The sequence below is a fragment of the Triturus cristatus genome, chromosome 2_1 (genome assembly GCF_964204655.1).
Source record: "Triturus cristatus chromosome 2_1, aTriCri1.1, whole genome shotgun sequence".
Classification (NCBI taxonomy): domain Eukaryota; kingdom Metazoa; phylum Chordata; class Amphibia; order Caudata; family Salamandridae; genus Triturus; species Triturus cristatus.
In genome coordinates this window covers 431,038,926-431,064,753 of record NC_140581.1, presented here as the reverse complement: position 1 = coordinate 431,064,753, position 25,828 = coordinate 431,038,926, and positions in this window count along the sequence as shown.

Below are 25,828 nucleotides of genomic sequence, written 5' to 3'. Positions count from 1 at the left end.
GAGTGGTTACTTTGCTGGGCGATGTAGTAGCCCTCAAACCTTAATATTAGCTTGCAATAAGTGGGGTGGGGTTATTCACAGCAAGGGTGAATTTAAAATATTTAAAAGGAAAAGATAGCCACTCCTTACAAATAACTGATGGTCACATCGATACACACTAAATACATTTGATGTACATTTATTATGAAGTCAGATGACAACCTAAGCTGTCTTAACTGTGAGTGTTCTAACTACCCTGGGGAGTCTTGTGGCAAGCTCTGCTCAGTTGTAGCAGACCTACTCTTCCCTTTCTCACCCCTCCTGGCACACTGGCACAATGTATACACCTTGTGAGCGTGCACACCGCACGTGCTTCCACCCCTTGTCAGCTGCAGACCTCACCAACTTCTGTTTGCAGATTTAACCTCAGAATGCAAATGTAATGTCCATGGTTAATATTTCAGAAAAGGTGCTTTAGAAGCCATGGTATCCTTGTGCATACATACAATACGTCACATTCTAACGTTGCTTACTAGATGTCGTTTTTGCCTTTCTGAGAACTGCTATAAAATTAGCCACAGGCCCCTAACCAACTTGACTCCGTTCTCTATTCAGACTTTGAAGCAGGTGACCCCAGCGGCATACGGGGTTTGGCTTCAGGTGTATAATTCTGTGAACAGAAGTACTTCCCCACCGGAGTCAGCCAGGATCACGTTCCTTGCTCCTTACCTCCTGACAGATGTTTCCGTTGAGAGTTGCTTAGTTTCCTCAGACATTACCTGGCCGTCACCTGGAAGGTGAGTGTGCTCGATAACAGAGGAATTCCCTGCGGCCCTTGGAGAGTTGTGACTGGGAAGGGTGGGGGAGAGACTGAAGGCAGATGATCCCAGTGACCAAGACGTGCTAATGGAGGAGTAGGGGGTGTTGTGAGTAGAGGGAAGTCCTGGTCTATCAAGAGAGGAGTTACCAAGGGTCAGCCTACTTACTGATTGTGGAAAAAGGGCCTGCTGAATGGCCATTATCTGATGATGGATCTACATGCTGAGAGAGGATTCCCCAAACCCTGGGGCTCGCATACGTTGGGGGTGGTTGTGAATAGGAGCGGTTGCTTAATGGAAGCATGGGGCATGGAGGTGAAGTGCATTCCCGTCAAACAGGAAGGGCGGGAGCCTTCTGCCAAGACACGAGTCCCCACCCAGGCCCCGGCCATCAGCAGAGCCCGGCATCCCCAAACGTTTGGCTGCAATGAGCCGTGTGAGAATGTTCCTCCTCCCCAGGGGAGCTGTATCACCCTCTGCCACCTGTAACTGGATCCCTCTTCTAAACGCTGCCTTTAGGATTTCGCACGCAAATCATATACCTGCCTTTAGGATTTCGCACGCAAATCACATACCTGTCATACCCCCAGATCCCTCCAGCCATCACACCACCGCGCAGCTATGCAGAGAGATGAGTCATCTCTAACACAAGTTGGGCTTTCAAGGCACTTGATTTACTTTTATTTCGAGAACAAGTCGTGTCATATGCCTGAGATGACAGGGAATCTGCACATTATTACAAAACAAACAAGATGTCGGCATTGCGCAAAGGCAGCCACTTGTTCAGATTTGAAGCGCGCCTTCACTTTACAACAGCCGCCGCCCCACACAGCACTCAGGTGTGGGGCGGCAGCTATTGATAAAGTGAAAGCATGATGCAAAAATAAACACGCAGCCGCCATTGCCAAAGGCAACTGACAAAACATAGTGCCTACCGATTTATGAAGGAGACAAAGTTACGTCGCAAGTAAAAGATCCAGTCCTGATGGGCGGTCACAAAAGGAGACAGGGCGGTAGCAAGGAGGGAATAACAAGCCTCACATTGAATCAGAAGCCAGTGTTTACGAAAGACAATGCCAACAGCTAATGAAAAATATGGGCGGGCTTCCACTCCACTTCTAAAACATACCCTACTACATCATGACTCGCAGAGCGAGTAGCGCATGCGCTGCAATGCTAGGCTTGACCTAAAAAGGGATCACTGACAGAGGAGGGTAATCCCTTAGTAAGCTAGGTCTGTATTTGGGGTTCATTAGATTTACACATATCCAAGCCATATTCCATGAGTCTATATTGAAGGTGCCTTCGTCACCCTCTGCCTAATATCTATCGCACATTAATATCACCATTCTTATTATTAAAACCAGAACACCAAATCTATATGTGTATAGCCACAAACCATAGCACGTTACTAACAGTGGTCATTTATAAAAGCACCCAACATCTTCAAATGAAGAATCTACTTTAATATTTCACAAAATGCCGTCTCACTGGTTCCACCTCTAATCTACTACCAAAGCTGTGCACCTGTAAATTAGTTAGTTTTCCGACATTTCTTCTGACTATTTTCAGCACAGTAAATATTTTGTGAAAGTGAATGAGCACTCAGCTGCTCATCACAATGGGTTTACTTTTCAACAGATTAATAATAATAATAGATTGATTTGGAAGACGGTCATTCACCAAAATAACAACATCATATGAAGTGTTGCACGGGCCAGTTGGCACAAAACACTCTAGGAAGCAGTCTTCAAACTCAGTCATGGATGCTAATCTCTGTGAACGGAATGTCTCATCCCACCATGTACTACCATGTCTAAATCATCATTTTTGTCAATGATTTTTGCTATCTTTCCAGTGTCTGGGAATCTGTAATGATTTGTCTTGGTGGGAGGATAAAAGCAGCTGCCTTCAGAGACCATAACAGATATCTATCTTCTGAGGCAGGATCTGAAATCAGCAAATGCGTTCCTTGTTTGCACAATTTAATTTTCATAGTTTTGAAAACATAGCATTTTGTGGACCGGTGTAATTTAACTCTGATAGAAGTTTGGGTGGTGTTCAGCCTTGCTCTCTTTCCCCCACCAATACATATGAACACTATGAGAATGCTGGTTTTGAGTATCCCTGGACAATCGGGGGTTACAAGACCCTAACGGTATCAATAGGAGCCATGTACCTCAGGGGCTGTATTATACATGTGGTGCATTTTCCTGGATTGTGCTGGGCGCCCCTTTCAAAAGGTACACCCAACGTAATCCAGGAAAGTGCACCACATTATGGTGAATGCGCTGCCCCTAGGGCAGCCACGAACTCGCTGTGCCCTGGGGGCAGCACATTCATGTGAAAAACTGAGTGGCTGCTTTAAAGCTGCTCCATGTTTTTACAGTGCAGGCAGCAACCCGCCTGCACTTTTAAATGGGATTAGAGATCCCCTTGCAGGCGGGTGCAGTCAGTGACTGTACTCGCCTGCAAGGGGATGTCTGGGGCGTCCACGGGACCCCCTTTCTCCGCTCCACAGGGCTGCAATCAGGGGGCACACTGACAGTGTGCCACCTTTTAGTAAGCGCAAGGTCAGTGTGCCTCCTGAGAGCTTCTTTGTCTCTGAGCCCACGCCTGTAATACATAAGACACACAACTGTTACGGGTATGCCCAGACGTGGGTCCTGTGCTCTCCATGCCACTGGAATCAAGCTATCCTGGCTGAAGAGGGGTGAAACCCCGAAACCGGTCCTAGGATGCTTGTTTCCAGTCCAGGGAGGACCTGGTTTGGCAGTTCAGGCTGGACTGTTCCCATTGGGCACAGGGTCAAGACTGATTTGCATATGGCTGGGTTCAAACTGGAATGGCATGGTGAGCAAATAAACGATGGATTTAGGCCCAGATCTCTTTACTGGGGTGAATGTATGACATTGTTCTGCATTCTGTCCATCAACTGTTGTTTTTGCATTTGACACGCCTTGTAATACGGCACAAATGTAGAGGCAAGGGGATTCCCTCCTTTGCATGGGGCACACTTTGATTAACATCCTTATAGAGAACGCAGATCGCAAGGTTGCAAGACTCCAGATTGAGATTGCCAACCTCGAAAAAGAAATAGCCGATCTTGACCTGCAAGAAGCGACAGGCAAGAATTACGTCATCTTCAATGACATCTTGGCAAAACACCAAAATGAAATTAAAGACAGAAAGACACGACAACTTAAGAGAGACGAAGCTGATTACAGGGAGGGTCATGTATTCACATTCGCCAAGAAATACGACAAGCTAGTAACAGGCGTTTCAAATCAAAAGACCAAACGTTAGGTGCGCCATGTTGCAAGGATTCTGCTCATGCACAGAACTATGCACAGGAATCCAGGACCTCAGTGAATTGTGGTGTACCAAAATCTCACTTCAGTACCCAGAACCCCTATCCGACCAGCATCAGTGTCCCATTCGTTATCCGTATTATCTCGGAGGTCCCAATGTATAGACAACCCAGAACAAGCGACTTAGAGTATTCTCAGGAATGGTGGGAATCAGAAATACCTGTTCGCTTTTATTCATATATCAATCCACAACAAGAGTAATCAGAGACACGGTAAAGTTTAAAAGGTTTATTTTATAAACTACGTGTCCTAAGATGCAGTACTTTAGCTAACATAAGCAGACAAATAATTATAATTAAAACCATCAGCATTGTTACAATACCATAGAAAATGAAAGGAGAAATCATAGTATAAATGACAGTGGAATACAGCCACCTTCCTTTCACTAGTAAACTAATATTATTAGACTAATAGAAGGTCTCTAGGCTTGAATGGGGAACCCCATACCGTAAAGATCAGCTTTAGGTGGATCACATCACAGGATCAGCTTTGCTCTGCGCCTGGAAATGTTCTTCTACAGGATGTGTTTCAAACGCATGCAAACTGTAATATTAAAGGCTCTCGACATTCAGGTATTTGCAGCTGTGTGCATATTATGACTAGAGAGTGGGCCGATCAACCTGGACTCAAAAACATACATTGTCTGGCGGCTCAGAGTGTTTTTCACACAACGTTCAGACCAAGTTCGCAGTGCACGTCTAGGGATGTGAACAACAGACAGTTCTCATGTGAAGAAAAGGCAAGCAAGCCGTTCTCAAATAATAACATGTCTCAGCAGTGTTGTGTGCAAAAGCAGCAAAAGTGGCAAGATGGCTATCTAAAAGCTAACGCGCTTATGCTAACATAGCAATGTATGCATCTAAATCGCTACCTTCACTATACCGGGTTGGAATTATCACCGGTTTCTTGGTGAGCGTTTTACTAACTTCCATGAACCCCCAATTAGATGCCCCTACCCAGGTCCTCTCATATATAATAATTTATGTACCCGCTCCTATCTCTCCTTCACATAGGGGCCTGCCAACCTCATCCTCGCAAACGCTACACAGGTAACTACCATTTCTTCCCCCAGGTAGCTTCCTGACCTTACTCTCTGGACTCTTTTGTCTCGCACCCCACCTCTCCTCCCTAGATAGCCAGACCCATCTTCCCTTGCTTCCCGAGTCTCTCTCCATCTTGATATTTTTCCTCATTCAGCATTTGAATCAATCCCTGCAACAGACATTGTATCACTCATTGCGTATCCATGTTGTACATATTGTTTTTGCAGTTGTGTTGGGTCTTTTCTACCCTTTCCAAAGGACCACTGACACTTTTCAAATCCCCTATAGACACGTTTGCCCACATCATTGTATCATGTCACACCACTCTCTGTCTTACTTTGTTTCCCGCTTTTTTTTCATGATTTCAATCCATGAGAGCGGCACATTCACATAAGTCACTTTACACCATGCTCCAGGTGTGTCAACGGACTCTCCATCTGCACTCAAGGTGATCCCTTCTCCTGTGTTCCCTTGAGATGTCAACGACTAGGGTTACCAAATGTTTACCCTTTAACCCCTCAACCATTGTTTTGTATGCTCCCCAGCCCTGAAGAGTCACAGGACCATCACTTGTGACGAAACACGTGCCGGCTGGCTGTTTGTGTTCAATTCAGTCGTTACGTTATTAAATAACTTTTCAAACTTCAAACTGGTGTCGATCGAAGCAATTGTAACTCTTACTAAAACTTTAATAACATTTTGATACTACCACTATGTGTGCTCGGGACTGTGCTCAGTTTCCAGTGTGGACCCTTTGGTTCACACAACTCCCGGGGGTTTTTGGGTAATTCCCCCGACCTGGCAGCATCATACCTTCCCATGCGCATTAGTCTGAGCGCCATTCTTCCTGACTTTACTAAAAACCCTACCCCTAGCCTTCACAATACTATTGTTTACAAGACAATACAAACTCCCTCCTAAGGAAGTACAGGGTTCTGGTACGATTTTTCACAGTGCCAAACATATACCTCGCGGATTTATTTGGGAGGGTTAATCAACGCTACAACGTTTGCTATTTTAATTTTTGGAATTTTGTAAAAGCAGGGTGTTAACATTCAAGCAATAAAATCATACCACATCTACCTTTACTTTTTACTATAAACACATTACAGGGCTCCAGTCTTTAACCTAAACTGAACACATTCTGGCCATGCCCAATAGTAATAACCCAAGGTCTCGCATATGATACTGATCATATTCTATCCAAACTTAAAATCAACAACTAGACAGCTCCCCCAGACCTGAAAATCAATACACAATTTTCTGAGCACCTAAAATCAATACATTTCCTGTCCTGTAGTTGTCCAGAGTGTGCATTTTTCTTTTGCTTCTTTAGTTCTAAAAGAGTCTTGACAGATGTAAACAATCATGGAAGTAGCCAAAGTAGCCAACACATGTTTTGTCAATATGGGAACATTCCCCACCGACTTCATCAGTGCTAGAAGCAAAGAAATATATATTATCACAATCAAAAAATATATTCATGTCACTCCATTATCCTGTATTCAGTATATAGTCATCTTTTATCCTCACAGACACAAAATGGGGTAGAAAATACACCCAATGGTCAAATAAGGGGGATGGAGTCTCGTGTTGCTTATAAAAAGGTATAGTGCACCACATCGTGTCATACAGTGTAACAACCAGGTGAAAGAAGGAGGTATCCCAGCGTGACTTGTCTGAATAGAATCAAATATTTCAAACCATGGCTACTTCCGTGATTGCTTACATCTGTCACGACTCTTTTGGAGCACAATAAAGAAGCAAATGAAAACTGCACACAGTGTACAATTACAGGACTGGACATTTATTAAGTTTAGGTGCTCAGGAAGTTGTGTATTTATTTTCAGAAATCCAAGACTTGATATCCAGCACAAGTCAGCAGTGTCTTCCTGGTACACAGTGCATTTCCCATTGCCACGGCATCAAAGGGCCCAAAATAAATTCTGCCAGTAAGGAAACATTATTTCCAGTGAGTAGAGGCTCCATGCACCTTTCCCTCAAAGGCATTCTCTATGTCAATGTCAACCCAGCCACCAGTGGCGGCTCGCAGAGGTAACGTTGTGGGGCGGTGAGGCGGTGCAGGGGAGGGGTTTGGGTGGGGGTAGTGGAGTCGGACATACGACGGCAAAGGTGGACGTAAATAAATAAAATACCTTCTGTCGTATGTCGGACTCCACTACCCCCCACCCAGGCCCCCCCTCCTCACCACCCCACAGCATTACCTCTGCGAGCCACCACTGCCAGCCACCCTATCCTCCTTCACTTTCTCGAAGATTACAGGGCTTCCTTCATATATACATGCCTTCACAAGAGTCCCTCACACGTGTTTGGTTTTAGGATAGTCCTTAACATCCTTTCATGTCGTTTTGTGGAATGCACTGCTTTGCCATGGACAGAGATTCCCCTAACACACATTAGCACAAGCTCATGAGTCAATGCAGAAAAGCAATTATTCTCTGGAATTTACTCCTGTCTGGAAAAATAAGGAATTATAAATCCATTCACACCTCCAAATTGAAATCACCTAAAAAAGAGTGTGCTTCAGGAAAAACACATTTTCATCCAAATATTCAAGCAGCAGCCCCCCCCCCCCCTTCGAATGTTACAGACTGATGGGTGTAATTTACTATTTGTATGTGAACCATGCTGCCACAGTTGTATTGCTTATTATGTATTATAGCCCTCGTTTAAGGTGAAATAGTATGTTAGCAGTAAGGCTAATCACATCAGCCCCCCCATCAATCTCATTCAACCCACGCATATACAAATATTACTGTCTCTGTCGGCTTCCTCTCCCTGCCACTGAACCTACGATATAGGCGAACAACTCTAGCCAGTGTTCAAATTTGCAGGATTCTAAATTCCATGTAGGCTGCTAATGTGGTTTTTAAAATCATTGTTTGAACATGGAATGTTTCCTGGACGGTTTTATAGATAGGCACTCCTGGCATGAGCAACTCAACACTAGTTTTCACTTGTATCCTGAATTGTGTGCCCATTAAGCACAACGATCATGCATGCACACTGAGACCTAGGCTGTGTGGATGGTTCTGAGACCCACTGCTTGGCTTTGTGGTCTGGAAGGGTGCACCGTAATCATGGAACAATGGTGGTATCATGACATTTGTCTTTACTGTAGTACAGGACAGGCCTTTTTCCTGTTCCTGTTCCTGTTTCCTGTTCTTTAAGTGTGAGATTCCGCCCTCTCTCACTGTAATACATTTCTGTTACCATGATGTGTCCATGCGATACACTGACATCCCCGAGTGAGTAGTCTTGGGCCAAGGTCAGCGGACTCGACAATTCTCGCCTCGGTGCCTACTCTAACCATGGATCCCACTCAGCTACTCTGGGCAATAGCTTGCTTAATCTCCACTTACGGCCCCATCAGCGCCGGGGATGCTTGTCTTCACCTTGGAGATGCCCAGTAGGGACCATCTCACAGGGAAAGCCAGGATAGGTTCCCCAGCGGTTTACAGCGCCGGGACGCCCCGTTGCTGGGGCAGCTGTGCGCTTTACAAGTCTACAACATTTACATTTACATTTACATAGAAGGTTGTATACTGATGAGTAGTGCTACACCATGTTAAACGCAAGTATGTGAAATGTGGGATCCAAAAAGGGGAAGTTCTGTTGGTTTTTACCAGGGCGGATGGAGTTTCTCACACCTGCTAAACTTGCTTCCACTAGAATAATACCTATACCTACTAAAGGGTTCTAGTGTCAGACGCTATAAGCTATAAATAATGGAATACAAATTTAAATATACAGGTGAATATGTGATGATTGAAGGTGCTATAACTACTCATTATCTCGTCTACTTCATCATCAAAAGCGAAATTCAGTCAAAAGATTTCCAGAATGCAATTCAGAGTGCTGCTTCTTATTTGGAATATCCCAAGAATTATCCTTTGGCTCATCAACAAAGGCCCTCAAGGCATCAGGACCATATTATAGGAGCTGTGTGACTCATCTCCGAAGGGATATCTTGGTGCCGTGAACAGCAGGAAGATAATTTCAGAGCAGCATTAAAACAACCAGGTTTGATGGTATTTTTTTTAGACAGGCTAGTGCATGTATGAATGTACAAGGGAAGATTGTTTCAATGGTACGGTCCAAGATAAGAAAAGGCTTGGCCACCATATTTGGCTGTGTGGATACGCCAGGAACATAGAAGCAGTTGACTACTAGATCTTAGTAATCGGTTGAATGCGATGGACTACAGAAGGATATGGCAGCAAAACGCCAGCAGCCATTCTCACGCTGGGTACAATGTCATAGAATTCTGTGCAATTTATGTTCAAATCCTGTGGCTTTCATGTGCAAATCCTGTGGATTTCTCATGTAATCCCTTCATAATTCAGAGGTAGGCTCCAGCTTTGCACCATTAACTGAAAGAAATCGCGGGGAGTTAACATTGTTCAAGCTCCGAACCACTGCAGACCCATCCCATGATCAAACTGCGATGGGGAAGAAACATATTTTGTTGAATAGTCTATAGTATTTGTGACATTGTTGTGGAATTCTGGAGTAGATTCCCCAGAATGCATGAGTCCAATTCTAAAAAGTGTCTCGATCGGAGTCAGTGCTTTTGTTATCACTCTTTCAGAAGGCAGTTGTCATAATGTTATTCTTCTTTCAATCAAAAGATGTTTTTTTTTTTTAAAAAAGAGAAATTACTGTGTTAAAGAAAGAGCCGGAGTTCAATTTACCTCCACGTTAATAGCAGTGTGTATCCGTCTTTGTGAGTGGTGAAGTGTGGTGCTGTCTTTTGCCACCAAAACTGGTGCGCAGTTACACAAGTGCTCCCAGAGACTGTGCCTTGGGTGAATTCTCACATGATTTGGTAGTGGTTTGAGATGTCATTGTAAAGGGTGTTACTGTCTTCAAACCCCTCTCTAATTTCAGTTGTATGGTGCGTAAACAAATCTCTAAATATGTTGTGCACCTTATTCACTAGCCGCGAGGGCTTTTTAGAAGCAGCGGCAGGGGTAAAGGGGGGCTTCTATCACTGAAACTTATCATGCGCATAGATGGGGGAGACAAAGACCACGTTTGAGCTCAAATGCATCTTAAAGCTAATGGAAAAACGTGTCACGGTCCTAAATATTAATAACAGCAGATTATTTTCAAATTTTCCATTTCCATTATGTATTGTTGTTAAATAGAACTACATCTTCCTATGAAACGTTTAACACATCTTTCTCTGGCAAGGTTTTTCTCTGGCAACTTTTATTTTCGAGGATCTCGTGGTTGTTTGACTTTAAAATAAATCCTGGTGTAGTTCCCATCGCTGAAGGATGGCCTGTGTCTGTTTTTCTGAGATTTCAACTACAATCCAACAAGTTCAAAAAGTTGAAACACAAACGGTTCACAGTGCTCTGCCCGATTCCAAACACTGCTCTGGGGCCTTTGAAGCAGACAGACCTCCAGAAAGTCCAGCCTGCGCTGCCGGGAGGAATGCGTGACCCCTACAAGTTAGATCCTTCCGCGGGGCCCATAGCTCTCATAGCAGCGGTCCAGGCGGTGTACAGTGTGAGCCTCGCACATTCTAACGTTCATGGGATTTTGGGGTCTCTTTGCAGTTTTATGTAGAGCGAAGTCGACCGTAAGGTATTTTATTGAGCGTTTTACATGAGCACCAGTTACACATGAGTTTTACACAACGCATATCTCGCGGGCCATAAATTAGGCTATTTAGCATGATTTTTTTGGGGAAAAGGAGGAAAAGAACGTGTGCTCTCTGCGAGAGGATTCGAAAGGCCCTGCCTGCTGCCGCGACCCTCGCGTGCTGCTGTGTGAACAGGGAGGGGCTCCCTTCGGCGGCTCGCGCTGCAGTTCTGCACTCCAGTTTACCACAGGGCTGGATTCCACCCAAGCACATTTTGTTCTTGGTGACAGGCCAGGATTCCTTCCGCGGCGGTGTCCGTTTCTTCGCTCTCTCCCCTCCCCTCCCTTCTTCTCGTTCCTCTTTTCTTGCTTTATTATTATGATTCATATTGCTCATGGTGACCGCCGCAACATGAATACACCCCTCCTCCCCTGCCTTCACATGCCTCCTCTGTGAAAGGGGGGAGTGAGACTCACTGCGACCACCCTGTTAATTAGTCTGTGCCTTTGAACGTCCCACGTACAGCGCCTGCACGAAAAGGTATGTCTGAAAGCAGCTGAGGCAGAAAGCATTTGAACTCTAAACCCTGCCTAATGGCTTCCAGATGTGCGAGATAAAGCGCCATTCTGTGCTCTGACTGTAGCCGTGCCAAACTGCGTCTGCACATATCTGGTGAGCAGGGAACATGAAAGACTACCCCTCACATCTGCTGCACTTTCCTATGCTGCCCTCTATGCTACTCCAGCCCCTCCACTGTATTTCATTCTACGACAGCCAACCAAGAAAACATTTCCTTTTTTCCCCTCAGGTAAAGTGATCCGTTTCACACCTTTCCTTTCTGTGTGGTGGCAACGTTGGCATCTTCTCTCCTGACCAGCTTAACTCTGAAATATGTATTTATAGGCACTGGCAAAGTCAACTCCCGCGCAGGAGTCTGGCCCAGGAATGCGTTCATTAGAGCCTTGGTGGTAACCAACGATATTTAGTAGACACCTGAATGAGATGTCGCGATTTGCTGGTCCTATAGAATGGAGCATGAGCAGACTCTGCCGGCAGGTGTCCGGCCTGCGGGCTGGAGGAGCCATTCCCGCCTCTTGCTTCCCTTCAACTTTGAGTGAACTTCACACGATAATTCCCTTTCGCTTGGGAGAACACTGTACCCTCTCCAGGACACGGTCCGTCTTCGACGAATACTATGCTCTACTAATAGCCCTAAAGCTACGACGTGTCTGGCTGCGCTCCCCTCACCGAGTGAGTCAAACTTCATTATGCAGTTTCAGGTCGAACACTCTCGGAGACTGAGGTGCCGCCATCACCACCCTCAGAACTCTGAGTGGTTGTGCCAGTGAGGGGAACAATTGGGCAGAAATACCTCCAGAGTGTCTGGCAACGCACATAGAGTTTCTCTTTTACCTGTAGGCTCCAGATCCTTCGATATTAATCCACACAGGTGGGAAGTCTTCCGCCAAGCGAACAGAAGCCGCCTCCCTGCAGGCAGCTGTGTGTTTAAGCCCACCTCATGAGGTGCCCATCGATTATGTATCAGCAGCTGGAAATCCCAGCTGCACTTGACACATATGTGTATCTGCCTCCCTCCCAGATCCACGTTGTGCTTGTCTAAGACTTCCTCACAAAATGTGGACACTGGATGTCCACGAAGCATGTGTGTTAAGTCTCCTGTTCCCATAGCCGCCTAAACATTGCTTGGATTAGTGTTGCTCATTTTCTCGAGGAGGGTGTAGTATCATACTGCTTTTTTAACAGAGCGTCCATTCCAGAGCTGCTGCTGATATGGCCAGGTACTACCTACACCCACTCCTCCACATTCAAGACCCGTGACAGGAGAGAAGTTTTTGGATGCGGGGGGCGTGACACCCCCGGCCGTATTTATTATATACAATTAATACACATTAATCATAATTACAATACTTAAAAAATGTAGCAGAAAATATACTTTACACGGATTACAATTGATAAGTACAGATATCCGATGGCTAACCTTAACATAACTCTAATACAAAGGTTTTCCTTTCCATATCTAGACATATCGTTATCAATCTTTACAAACTGTATTTTCTGCGTACCTATTAGAGCCTATGGCAAGGTCACTAACTGGCGTCAGATCCTTATCAATTTCTAACCACGCCCTCCAGTCGGAGTGCGCATGCGCAGAGGGCCCGTTCACCGTGAGGGTACTTCCCCCCCCCCGGTTAACCCCGTACGCTCTATACCTGATCTCCATAAAGGGGCCGTTGTGCACGTGCGGGATGGCCAATCAGCCTAGAGAAAGCATGACTCCCTCCTACCCCGCACCCAACTGCCCCTGGAGTTCTAGGAGAGACCAGTTGTCCCTCCCACTTGGGCGACACCATTCGGGAATGGCGCCGCCATCTAAGGACCTTAATTTACTGCTCACCAATCATGACCTTACCGCCTGACCAACAGAAATCAAAATACGATGATAGAAGACCTGTGATAAACAAAAAAAATGGCATTTATACACAACCTTGATACCTATCCCGTCCTCCGAGAACTAAGCCTCGTTTAAACATTCTTTGACTAAACAAATCCTAAAACCTATTTGCTTTTAAGGGGATGGTGGGCGGGAAAATACAAGTTACCACCTCCTAGCGAGGCATGGTGGGGCAAGCTGAGGAGCCAGGAAACATGAGGCCGGTTTCCTGGCTCCCCGGCCCTTTATACCCGGTCCGGCCAGTCCCACCTACTGGCCGGACGTTCGGCTATCGTCGCGACCCGGAAGTGACTTGAAACACTTCCGGGTCGCGCCTGGGCCAATGGGGGAATGGGGGCACGCCTGCCGCGTCACCTTGTGCGCGAGAGGCAGGCCCCCGGCTGTAACGGAGGGGGCCGGCTCGACCGCCATACTTTTGGCATGGCCGATGCCAGCCCCGCCGTTCGATATGGCCAGGTACTACCTACACCCCCTCATCCCCATTCAAGACCCGTGACAGGAGAGAAGTTTTTGGATGCGGGGGGCATGACACCCCCCGGCCGTATTTATTATATACAATTAATACACATTAATCATAATTACAATATTTACAAAATGTAGCAGAAAATATACTTTACACAGATTACAATTGATAAGTACAGATATTCGATGGCTAACCTTAACATAACTCTAATACAAAGGTTTTCCTATCCGTATCTAGACATATCGTTATCAATCTTTACAAACTGTATTTTCTGCGTACCTATTAGAGCCTACCGCAAGGCGTCAGATCCTTTTCAATTTCTAACCACGCCCTCCAGTCGGAGTGCGCATGCGCAGAGGGCCCGTTCACCGTGAGGGTACTTCCCCCCCCGGTTACCCCCGTACGCTCTATACTTGATCTCCATAAAGGGGTCCTTGCAGCCGTTGTGCACGTGCGGGATGGCCAATCAGTCTAGAGAAAGCGTGACTCCCTCCTCCCCCGCACCCAACTGCCCCTGGAGTTCTAGGAGAGACCAGTTGTCCCTCCCACTTGGGCAACACCATTCGGGAATGGCGCCGCCCTCTAAGGACCTTAATTTACCGCTCACCAATTATGACCTTACCGCCACAGGCTAGCATAGTTGACCGACTATCTAGCTCCCCCCGTGCTCACTAGAAAGGTCATCCCTTGCGACTAAGGCCGATCAACCATGCCAACATATCCTCCAGGAACACCTCGTTGCCTACTTGGGATAAATGAACGCCGTCTTTTAAGAAGCATGGCTCACCCTTAATGCATCCATGGGCGATGGTCTGTAAGTGAGGAGCCCTGAAAAGTCTCTCAATCTTGTTATTTATTCTCCTTGCCGAGTGATTCAAAGCCTTTACCGAGTCCCCCGCCCCTCCATTGGAATCGGGGTATCATCTGAGACCACCCGATGGTGCAGCCCTGGCAAGTCTTAGCTAACCAGCCTATTTCAGTGACTATGGTTTCCACCCACCCTCTTCTTCCCAGTCTAGCTAAGTCATTCCCTCCCAAGTGTAGTATGATAATGTTAGGGGGCGGACCCTTTTTCTTTAACAGGTCCAGTACGATACCCCTGAACCGATCAAAGCATAGCCCCCCTTTTCCATGGCATGGCATTTCAAAGCCTGCCTGCCGTGCTCTTTCCCTATAATCACCTGTAGAAAAAAGCTTAGACAGACACCTTACATATGAATGGCCTATGATCCACACAGTCTGTAACCTTTCCTTCCACGGTGTTGACATCCGAGTTGTTGCATAATGCTGGTGTAGTGTCTTGAGTTTCCCCCCTGCGTGACAGGCTTGAGAAACTGTAATGGAAGCAGAAAACAATGCATCAGCGCTGTGTGGCTCTCACACTCACAGCATGTGTAGGCGCACATAACGTTTGTAACAATTGCACACCCATCTCCCTATCTTTTGAACCTCGCTGTTTGATAGACCCCTGGCCGTTGCTTCAGTGGCCGCCCCTATCCTAAAGGAATGGGTACCAAACCTTTCTGGATTGTGACCTGATTTCAGAATTGTCATGTCCAGCACCCTTTTGAACTGAAAGCGTGTCAGCGGGACCCCATCCGCATGGATCAGAAAAGGCCCCCCTACGTTAAGTGGCCTAACCTGTAAGTAGCTTTCAACGTGTGATACAGGGCAGCATGGGTTGCCCCGGGCCCGGTGGAGAACTACTCCCTCACCCCGGGCCTCCTGATCGGTCTTGGATTTCTTGATAGATATTAGTAGGGTGTCCGCTCTGATGTTAATGCATGCAAACTGCAGGCCGCCGTGTATGTCTAGCTTGTTTTGTGCCACTAGCTCCCCAATTCGAAATGCGCCGTAAAAGGACAATGAATAGGCTACCGTGAATAACCACACTTCCCCTGATGTGCTGCAAATTGCGGGGAGGGCTGCTAATATTGCAGTCAGAAGGTCCACCCCAATTTACTGCCTTGTGTCTGGGCCGCCCCCTGGAGGCGTTGCCACCCTTTCAGAGCCTTCCTCACTGTGAAACTGTTGGTGGGATCACCCCTGTCGCTGATCTGAGCGAAGAAGGAGATCGCCGCCACCTGCTTCCTCGCTGCTGCTGCTGAACGCCCGTTGGTCCTTAAACTACCCAAGTATGCAATGAGTGCCCCCGTGTCGTTCCACTGCTCAGCCCACCCTGCCCCCAAGAAAGAACAATATTGCCAAAACGCCCCTTTGTATGCTTTCCTGGTCCTGGGTGCTAGGCTGGCTGCCACGAGGTCCGGTAGGTGGGGGCACCAATCTGCCAGAGTCGTTCTGGGAAGAGGGTGGCACACTCTGCCGCTGTCGGGAGGTGGGCCCTGAAAACCTGCATCTTAAAGCGAGAAAGTGCATCAGCAGCATGATTAAGAACCCCAGGCACGTGTTTAGCCCTAAATTGCACATTCAATTTCATGCATGTGAGAACAATCTCCTTCAAGAGGCAAAGAATCATTTTACACCGGGCCGCTTGCTTATTGATGCATTCCACCACGGTCATGTTGTCTGACCAGAAAACTACTGACTGGTTACGCAAATGTTCAGGCCATACTGTCAATGCCACCCATATGGGGAAGAGGTCCAGGAACCCGATGTTACCTGTTAGACCATTCCCTACCCACCAAGGCGGCCAACGTTGTGCCACCCACTCGGTACCGAGTATGGCACCAAATCCCTCACTGCCCGCGGAGTCAGTCATTAAACCCAACTCCGGGGACGCCGTAGGCGGACTGGGCCACACTACTCTGCCATTGAAGTCCTGCAGGAATGCCATCCAAATCCGCATGTCCTGCCGAACCTCAGCGGACAGCCTTGTGTGGTGATGTTTTTCCTTGAGGCCTGCCATGGCTTGGGAGATGGACCTGGAGAAACGTCTAGCCATTGGAATGACCCTTAAAGCAAAGTTCAGCTGTCCTACTGTCTGCTGCAGCTGATGTAGTGTGACCTTCTGTTTGCCCAAGCATAGTTGTAAAGCAGCCCTGAATTTGTTGACTTTGTCCATGGGTAACCTAAAACATCTCTGAACAGAATCCAGCTCAATGCCCAGGAACTCTATCGTAGAAGCCGGCCCGACTGTCTTCCCCGGAGCCAATGGAACCCCCAGATCATGCATGAGCGCGCAAAATTCCTGCAGCGCCCACCCACATTCCGGGGAGCCCCAAGTCCCCAGGATAAGAAAGTCATCCAAGTAATGCATGACCCACTGGTGCCCTGTCTTCTGCCTGAAAACCCATTCCAGAAATGAACTGAATTTTTCGAAATATGCGCATGAAACAGAGCAGCCCATTGGCATACACATATCCATATAAAAACTCCCTTGAAATTTAAAACCCAGCAGGTGGTAATCATCTGGATGTACCGGGAGTAACCAAAAGGCCGATTCTATGTCAGATTTTGCCATCAAAGTACCCGGGCCCAAGCCCCTGAGAATCTCCACCGCTTGGTCTAAGGATGCATATTTAACGCTGCACAACTCATCATCAATTGCATCATTCAGTGAATTACCCCTGGGTGCTGACAAATTGTGTATTAGTCTGAATTCCCCTTCTACTTTTTTGGGGACTACCCCCAACGGGGAGCAGACGAAGTTCTGCACTGGCACAGACTCGAAAGGGCCCGCCACCCTACCCAGGCGCAACTCCTTGGCAATCTTTGAGGAGACTACACCTGGATTGGTCCGGGCAGAGAGTTGGTTCTGACACTCTGATGACCCCCTATAGTTAGGGGCTGGAATCCTAAAGCCATCCCTGAAACCCTCAAACAGAGTTCTCGCCGTCATATGGCATGGGTATTTGTTGAGCCATGGAGTCAGAGCCGTCACATCAATGGGGGACCGTACTTTGAATGGGGACGCAATCTCACTCCTGCTTCTTTCTACCCTTATCCTTTGCTCTTTTGAGGCATTTTGATTCGGGGTGGGATGGGTTGGCGCAAATGGAGCATGCATGTTTGAACCTGCACTGCCCCTGTGGTCTGATGCAGGTCCGCCTGTTGAAGTCCCAGCACGTCCCCTTCCTTCCACTATTACTGCCTGAACTAGTGGTGTAGCCTGTGTTACCCTGTGACCGAAAGGGCTGAAAGGGCTGGGCTGACTGCAGGGGCTGACTCCTTGTGTTCCCCTGTCCCTCACCCCCGAAAATATCCAACCAAGATATAGTGTAAATGCGGTCCCAAGACAGTGTTGGGTCGGATGCATTGGCCACCCTGAAATTTTTGTCATACACTAACCACCCGCATCCCACGAATTTGTCGTGGGCCAGCACTATTCTATTCTGGTAACAGGCCAACTGTGCCTGTAATTTTGGGAAACGCTCCGCTGTAACTGCCATAAATATGGAAAAGGCTCTAATCCAGTTGAGTAAGTTCTCTTCCACCCTATATTTCAGCATCTCACTAGCCCATTCTCTGGGGAGCATATAATCTTTGTTCTTCCTAGACTCCTCCCTCTCCCTTTTGCAGATCAGTAAAGAAAACATGTTAATACATTCACCAGCCCAAATTCTGTTCTTCAACTCAAGAGACACGTGCCTGCCTAAAAACTCTTGTTCGGAGCTGGCCTCTCCCACGCCCAACATTGGCAATGCTGGTAATTTATCTGTTACCGTTGACCCTGGTGCCTCTGGTTTAATCCCTGCCGCCGCACTGGAGACTGACACCCCTTTGTTCTTGAGAGCGCCGGAACCCCCCCTGAAATGACAGGTAACGGTGCAACTGGCCCGGCCTTGGTTGTTTTCTTGGGCCCAGCATTGAATTCATTCACAATTTGCGTTGCCTCAGCCAAAGCATCGGTACCCAACTCTTTCACTCCCACCGCTGGGGCGAGAATGCCTGCTTTCCCCAACCATGGGAAAATTGCCGCTAAATGTGACACTACATCCTGAGGGACCCCTCCCCCCGGAGGAGTCCCCCCCACGGGTGCTGGTAGAGGAACGGCGACCGGCACGGCGGGGACTGGCGCCCCCAGGGGGGCGGGTTGGGGCGCAGGCGGTTCTGTGTGCAGGGGTGGGATCAGTGGTGCCCCCGGTGGTGTAGGTACTGGCGGGGCTGTAGCGGGGAGCGGTAACAATGGGCACACTGGCTCTGGTAGAGGTACAGGTAGTGGGGTAGGTGGCACTGGGTCGTTACCTCCCGGGGTCTGGGGAGCGAGTGGAGGCACTCCCTTAGGCACACGCTTTTTTGTCCTAACCTTTTTGGGGAGTGGCGGCAGAACACCCTTGGGAGGCACATTATCTCCTTCTCGGCCCTCTACCTTCTCCCTGAGGTTAGCCAGATCCTGCCACATCTCAGTCACTTTCTTCATCATGTCCTCTAATAGCCTCTCCATACGAGAGCCCTGCTCCCCCCTCTTAGCCTTCCCTGCCATGATGTACTCACTCTCAGTCAACTGCACCCCTTTACCGTGAAGGTGTTTAAGATGCAAATTGATTTCACACAAGGCTAACAGGTGGAGAATGCTAAATGCACGGGGTCATGTGAATTGAACCAGAAAACTTTGAGTGTAGCTGCTTACAGCCAATAATACAACGTAATTTTACGAGTTCAGCTTATCACACACATTGAATCACGTTGAACGTGCCACCCTGCTAATAAGTGTCTCAGACCATCACCATCAGGCTACCCTCCCAATAATACAATGATTCATATGGCACAGTGTAGAATAGATCAACCTAACAGCCTTCCCATGGAATTGCATTCACTTTTGGAGTAAGAGTCTCAGACCTCAACCGTTAAGCGACCCTCTTAAATGTACACTACCGGAACAGAAATCTTTAGCTGCTCAAACACATTCCCCCCAACCGGCACAATTGAAGCCCTTTCAATTCTAAATCTCATGGGGATTAATACAGTTAATACCTTGCCCCAAATGCTTGTGTGTCTAACCGGACAATTCCAGCCAAATACAAACCAGCGTTTAACTATCAGCTGACTACTTGCTGAAACCGAGCAGGACGTGTGCCCCAATGCGCGCGTTATGAACCTTACACTTATCTTTCATTCGGCCACGGTGCTCTAACGCTGCCGACTGCCCACACGAATACCAGCGCGTGCACAATAAGACAATAAAAAACAAGCAGCCGCCGGAGGGGTGGGCGCTCACACGAGCCTCTCGCGCCACCGCCTCCCGATACCTGCTGCTGTTCCTCGACCGTCTCGCCCTCGAGTGCTCCGCCTCACGCGATCCCCAGCTGCCGTAAGGCGATCCAAGCGATCCCACATGATCCAAGTGATCCAAGCGATCCCAACTCCCGACACCGATCACGACCTCCGGTATCTTGACCACCAACGAGGAACAAGGAACGCGACGTTCGCGGTGGTCCCGCAATGACGATCCCAGCCTGTAGTCCCGATCTCCTTGCAGCGCTGACCTGGAAAACAAACAAAATACAAGTTACCGCCTCCTAGCGAGGCGTGGGGGGGCAAGCTGGGGAGCCAGGAAACAAGAGGCGGGTTTCCTGGCTCCCCGGGCCTTTATACCCGGTCCGGCCAATCCCACCTACTGGCCGGACGTTCGGCCATCGTCGCGACCCGGAAGTGACTTGAAACACTTCCGGGTCGCGCCTGGGCCAATGGGTGAATGGGGGCGCGCCTGCCGTGTCACCTTGTGCGCAAGAGGTAACGGAGGGGGCCAGCTCGACCGCCATACTTTTGGCGTGGCCGATGCCGGCCCCGCCGTTCGATAGTTGAGCTGAAACTAGCCAACTCATGTTCTGTCAACTTTATCTATTTGAATTTACAAAACATTTGTCAATGACTCTTGGTCGGAACATGTTATTATTTTCACCTGTCTTGCTCACTTGCTATAGGCCTCTTTTCAACTCTACGCTCAGAGACAAGTGTCTCATTTGAGAGTAGAAGAATCTTTACTGTCCCACAAATTCAACATTCAATCAATCAATCAAATCAATCAATCAATCAATCAAACAAAACTTTACTGTGCCGAAACATAAACAGTATAAAAAGTATTCTATACAAACAATCATCATCCATAAGAATCATTATCAATTAAATTCGCATAATTGTATAAAATTCAAAGTCAAATATGGATAAAAGTTTAAAATAGTAAAATACATGAACTCTAGAAAAAGGAGCAGTTCATAAATAGATGTTTGCATGCACTGAAACCTCCATACCCCTTTACTTCCTTATGTAAAAAATTACAAAAAAGTTCTCCTCTTTTTTAAAGCGGCCCACCGAAACGAGGCCATGCAAAAACATGTAAAAGTGTCAGGTAACGATTGAAGATAATAAAGAGCTGGTCGACATTGTTTAAAATTAAGTCTCCGCACAAGTGGTATGATGTACCTATTTCTTTCCTCAATATACAACTTACAGAAAAATATAAAATAAAGGTCACATTGAGGAGATCGTGCATCATACGGACAGACAGGGAGTGCATCGGTCGAATAAATGTTGGATGGATAACCTAGCATAAGTGGAAAATATTTAAATGGAAACCTCATTAATACATATCTATGCTTGAGGGTCGTAACAAAGGATTATTGAGAGTTCATAGTTTTATCTGTGCTAGGGACTAAATAATATTGTTTGACGGTAAACTTATTATAATTATGCATCCACCTGTCTCTTCCCAGTTTATCTAATATTTGAGCCTTCAGTTCATTCCTTGAAATAGTTAAACATGTGTTGGGGTCCTCAAAAAGTTTATATAGGCTGATTGGCTGAAGGTTGGACTTAATATGCTGGAGCCATTTTAACTTACTCATACCATCCAACCCTAAGCAATCCTTCAAAATATCTTTATTTAGATTCAGAGATTCTTTTCTCCAAACTGAGTGCCATATTAGTATTGGTGTAATGAGAGCCTTATCCGAGATATATAGCACGTCTAACTCAGAGTGGCAGTTATAACTGGCACATGATTGCGGGACCCCACCAACCTTTTCAGGAAGCTGTCCTCTATTTGTTGTAAAATTGACATGTCAATCGGGCCTCATATGGCTGCCCCATAGGTGGCAACAGATATTGTTTAAGCCTCATAAATCTTCTTTATTGTGTCTATTGGCCTGGATCCAAGCTTTTTTATCAAACTAAAAATGGCCCAAATACTCTTTTCCATTATAAACCCTCTATTAGCCACCATATTTTGCCATTCATTTCTGCTATCAAATAAAACTCCTAGGTAGGAAAAAGTATCCACCACCTCCAGCCTTCTTCCTTGTATTAACCATCTTTTGTTGTTTCTTCTATATAGGAACTACCACAAGGACAAAGGACTTAGACTCAACATTCATTCAACATTCATTTCACACTTTTCAAAGGTTTCAATGTTGGCCTTGTCAAGTGTATTCCTAGATTTAGGCAAACCCTCAAGGGCAGAGCCTTAACCACGAAATCTTGATTCCCAGAAATAAATCTAATTTCCGAAAATTAGTCATGAATGGAAAAGGATATGATTCAGTCATCTCCTCTTTCCTGATCTTAACCTAGGAGTCAGCAAATCCTTGTTACATGTATTCGGTAAAGTGTTACTAGACTATGAGAGTTAAGGTTCCAACATGCTTCCCAGAGTGTGTCCCTGATAAAAAGTGATTGATGAAACACCACTACTTGGCACTTTTTGATTTCTTTATTTCAATTACATTCTTACCCTGTCCTGAAGATAGTTCTAAAGATGGTACTTTTTGGCTGGATCAATACTTTGGGAGGAGCAATGCTTTTTTTCGGCCAATGTATACCTCTGTATTCCATTCTGCGTTTTCTTGAGCACCTCTACCACGGCCCAGAGTGGTACAATCTGAAAAGGATACAATAATTTAGGGAGGGGAATCATTTTAAAGGTAGCTATTCTGCATAGTCGGGAAATTGAGTTATTTCGCCATTTTCCCTTATCCCTTTTCAGATGCCCAAAGAGCCAAGGGACGTTAAACCCTACAGGTCATGGTAATTAGATGTTAGTCTATTCTAAGCTATTTAATAGTTTTGGTATAGTCTTGCAATATTCTGCACCTCTTCTGTAGGAGGACAATGTTGAAGATTTCTGATTCATCCATATTTATTTCTGAAGGCCACAGATTCCTGGTAATTCAATCATAAGTCAACCAAGGCTCTATGATAAGTCGAATAATAGGAAAGGCATGTAACAGCTGTGCGTAGTACCCTATGAGGATGGATAGTCTTTGATGTTTCCTGAGATTAAAATCTCCCAATAGACTTGTTTTCCGTTCAGAAATGTCAGATGTGACAGCTATGACCAGGTCAAAAAATGCTTCTGCCCTACATTAGAGGCATTTACTGATACCATTTGTTGGACTTGGCCCTTCTGGCAGGTTCACCCCTAAACTTTTTGCTTTTTATTGTGACTTGGTGTAGTGATTTTTGACTTCTGCGCACTTTTACCACTGTGTCCCAGGGTAAAGTGCGTGCGTGTAGTGAGGTTGGCCTGCCCTCCCATAGGAATGCATGGGGGAATGTATGTGTCCCTGGTAGTTCCTGATGCGTCAGGAGCGCAGGTGCGAGCTTGGTATGTACGGACTCGTGTGATGAAATGCTGCGCGATGATGTGTGCGGCGTGCATGTACCTAGTGTGGAAGTGCCACTTCTAGAAGTGGGCACTTCTGTGTGCAGTATGAAATGTGTGCCTGGTCTAGCGATTGGCTGGTTGAGGTCATGTGACGGGCTAGGGAATCCCCAGGGTCAGGATAAGTCACCCAGTGGTGAATGGGGAGATCAGCAGCTAGATGGGTGGGAGGAGTACACCTGGGTCCTGAATAGGGCTGGGTTTTCCCCACACAATGCTGGCTCCGCCCCCTGTGGTGCGACTGATGACCCTGGCCTGCTCTCTGAATAGGGAGAGGGGCTGAGCAAAACAAAGTGCTCAAGAACCTGTTGCATCTGGTTCGCCCCTCCCCTGCACCTTGACAAAAGGAATCCTGTGTATAAGAAGGGGCTGTGACCCCAAGAAAAATGTTCTCTTGCTGATCCAACTTGAGGGGGGCCTGCTGCTGCTGGGCGCCAGGAGAGACCGCCACTGGGGACTGCCTCCCTGCTGGAGGGCCCTGTGAGCTGGCCCCTGTGCCCAGTCTTTGCCCCCCTGCTTTTGAAGACTTTTGCTGGACTTGCTTTCTCCCCTAAGAGCCTGGAAGCGCTTTTTACTTATAGCGCTAGGAGAGCTCTATTTGTGGCCCCAGCAGCGCCGAGCTGCGATCCTTTACAGGGGGAACCCCGATGCAGGGATTCCCCCGCTTGCGATCCTCGCGGGTGCCTACCCCGCTTATTTAATTATTTTGATAGCGGGAGCCCACCCCGCATATTGGTGCTGTCGCGGGTGCTCACCCCGCTTAGTTGTTTTAATTTCACCGCGGGTGCCTACCTCGCTGTTCTGCCCTTTTCGTCATTGATCGCGGGTGCCCACCCCGCTTGCCGCCGAAGAGAATTCACCGCCGCAGCCTGGCTCCCGCAGGAAGTCAGGCAGTTCGTGTTGGGACGGGGGCGTGGTTTAAGCAGGAAGCAGGCGGGAGCCTACCCCGCGCTCCTGCGTGTGCCCAGTGAGTGTCGCCCATGTGACCGGAGGCTCGACCGAGAGTGCCGCTGCTCTCTGCAGGACGTCCGGCCGAGAAAGGAGCCAGGAGGTGTGCAGACCTGAGCGGGGCTCCGGCGAAGCAGAGGGAGAGCTCCGCATGCTGCCAGAGTCCTGAGAAGCCTTCTCCCCCAGCTGAATCGACCCGGTGAGTGAGGGGCCAGCGGCACCGCAGTTGCGGGCCGCTCCAGTGGGGACATGTTTTGACTGAGAGCGCCTCATCTGCTCCAGTGGGTGCAGATTTGTTGTAGAAGCGCGAGGTCGCTCCAACGAAGGAGCAGTGTTTGTGTAGAGCGCGAGGTCGCTCCAACGTCGTGGGCATTACTCTTCTTTTCCCAGAGTCCAGAGGGACTCCAACCAAGGGGGCATTATTTGTTTAGAGCCCTGCCAGGCTCCAGCGACGGGGGCACATTGTTCTCGAGCCACGAAGGCTCTAGGGGGCGTTTCGTTTGTCTAGAGTCCCAGAGAGGCTCCAACAACTGCCACATTTGTTTTAAAAGGCGCAGCGGCGCCGCGGCTAATTCTCCCAGCTGTCCAGCACTTAGTGGGCAGCTGCAACGTTTAGGTTGTGCATTGTGCGCCTGCCTTGCGCAGCCTGCGCAGTCGCGCCCTGACATTACTGGATATTGGCCATTTCCGCACCCCTGAGAGGCCAGTTGGCCGGGGACAGTTTTGCTGTGTTGTGCCCTCCCCTAGGGTACCTGGTGATTTTTATATCTATGTACTTTTGCGCCTGCGCAATGTCTTCATGATATTTTCCTTCCTAAACTGTGTTTATGCATTGGAGATTGTTTTACTAGTAGTAATTATGCTAGTGTGTTCATGTTTCCCTGCGTGATATTGTCCTAAGGTGGTTAGGGTTGCGTAGGTGGTACTTACCTGTTACCAGTGGTTACTGGTTGTGCGCTATATCTTCTAAATTGGTGCTACAGTGATTGTATGTGCTATGTTCTAGAGTATTATTCCTACAAAGTGCTAATTCTATAGAGTGCTAGTTCTACAAGTGCTTATTCCTGACAGTGGTCCCTGAGGCCCTGTCCCTTGTAAATAACTCCCCTGTAAATTCTACCCGTGCCAGTGGCACATTGTAAAGTGTGTATTTATTATCTAATGTGTTTTGCTATAATACAAAGGCTATTTTTTTATAATACCTTGTGTGGAGTTTCTTTTGTGGTGGGCCTTGGGTGTTGTTGCTGGGTGCGCGCGCAAACGCTTTACACATTGCCTCCGGGATAAGCCTGACTGCTCGTGCCAAGCTACCAAGGGGGTGAGCAGGGGTTATCTTTGGCGTGTAACTCCCCAGCCCTGACTAGAGTGGTGGTTTCTGCCTGGCTTTGGCGCAAGCCCTAGCCAACCTTAAATCCCATTTCTAACACCATTGTTTGTGGTCAGTCACCTAACGTATTGTTCATAATAATTTTTCCTTCCATACTTTTAACTATTTGTCTGAGTGTGGTCAAAGGTAGGCCTGGGCAAAAATTTCGTTCCGGTCGCGGAAATTGCGATAAT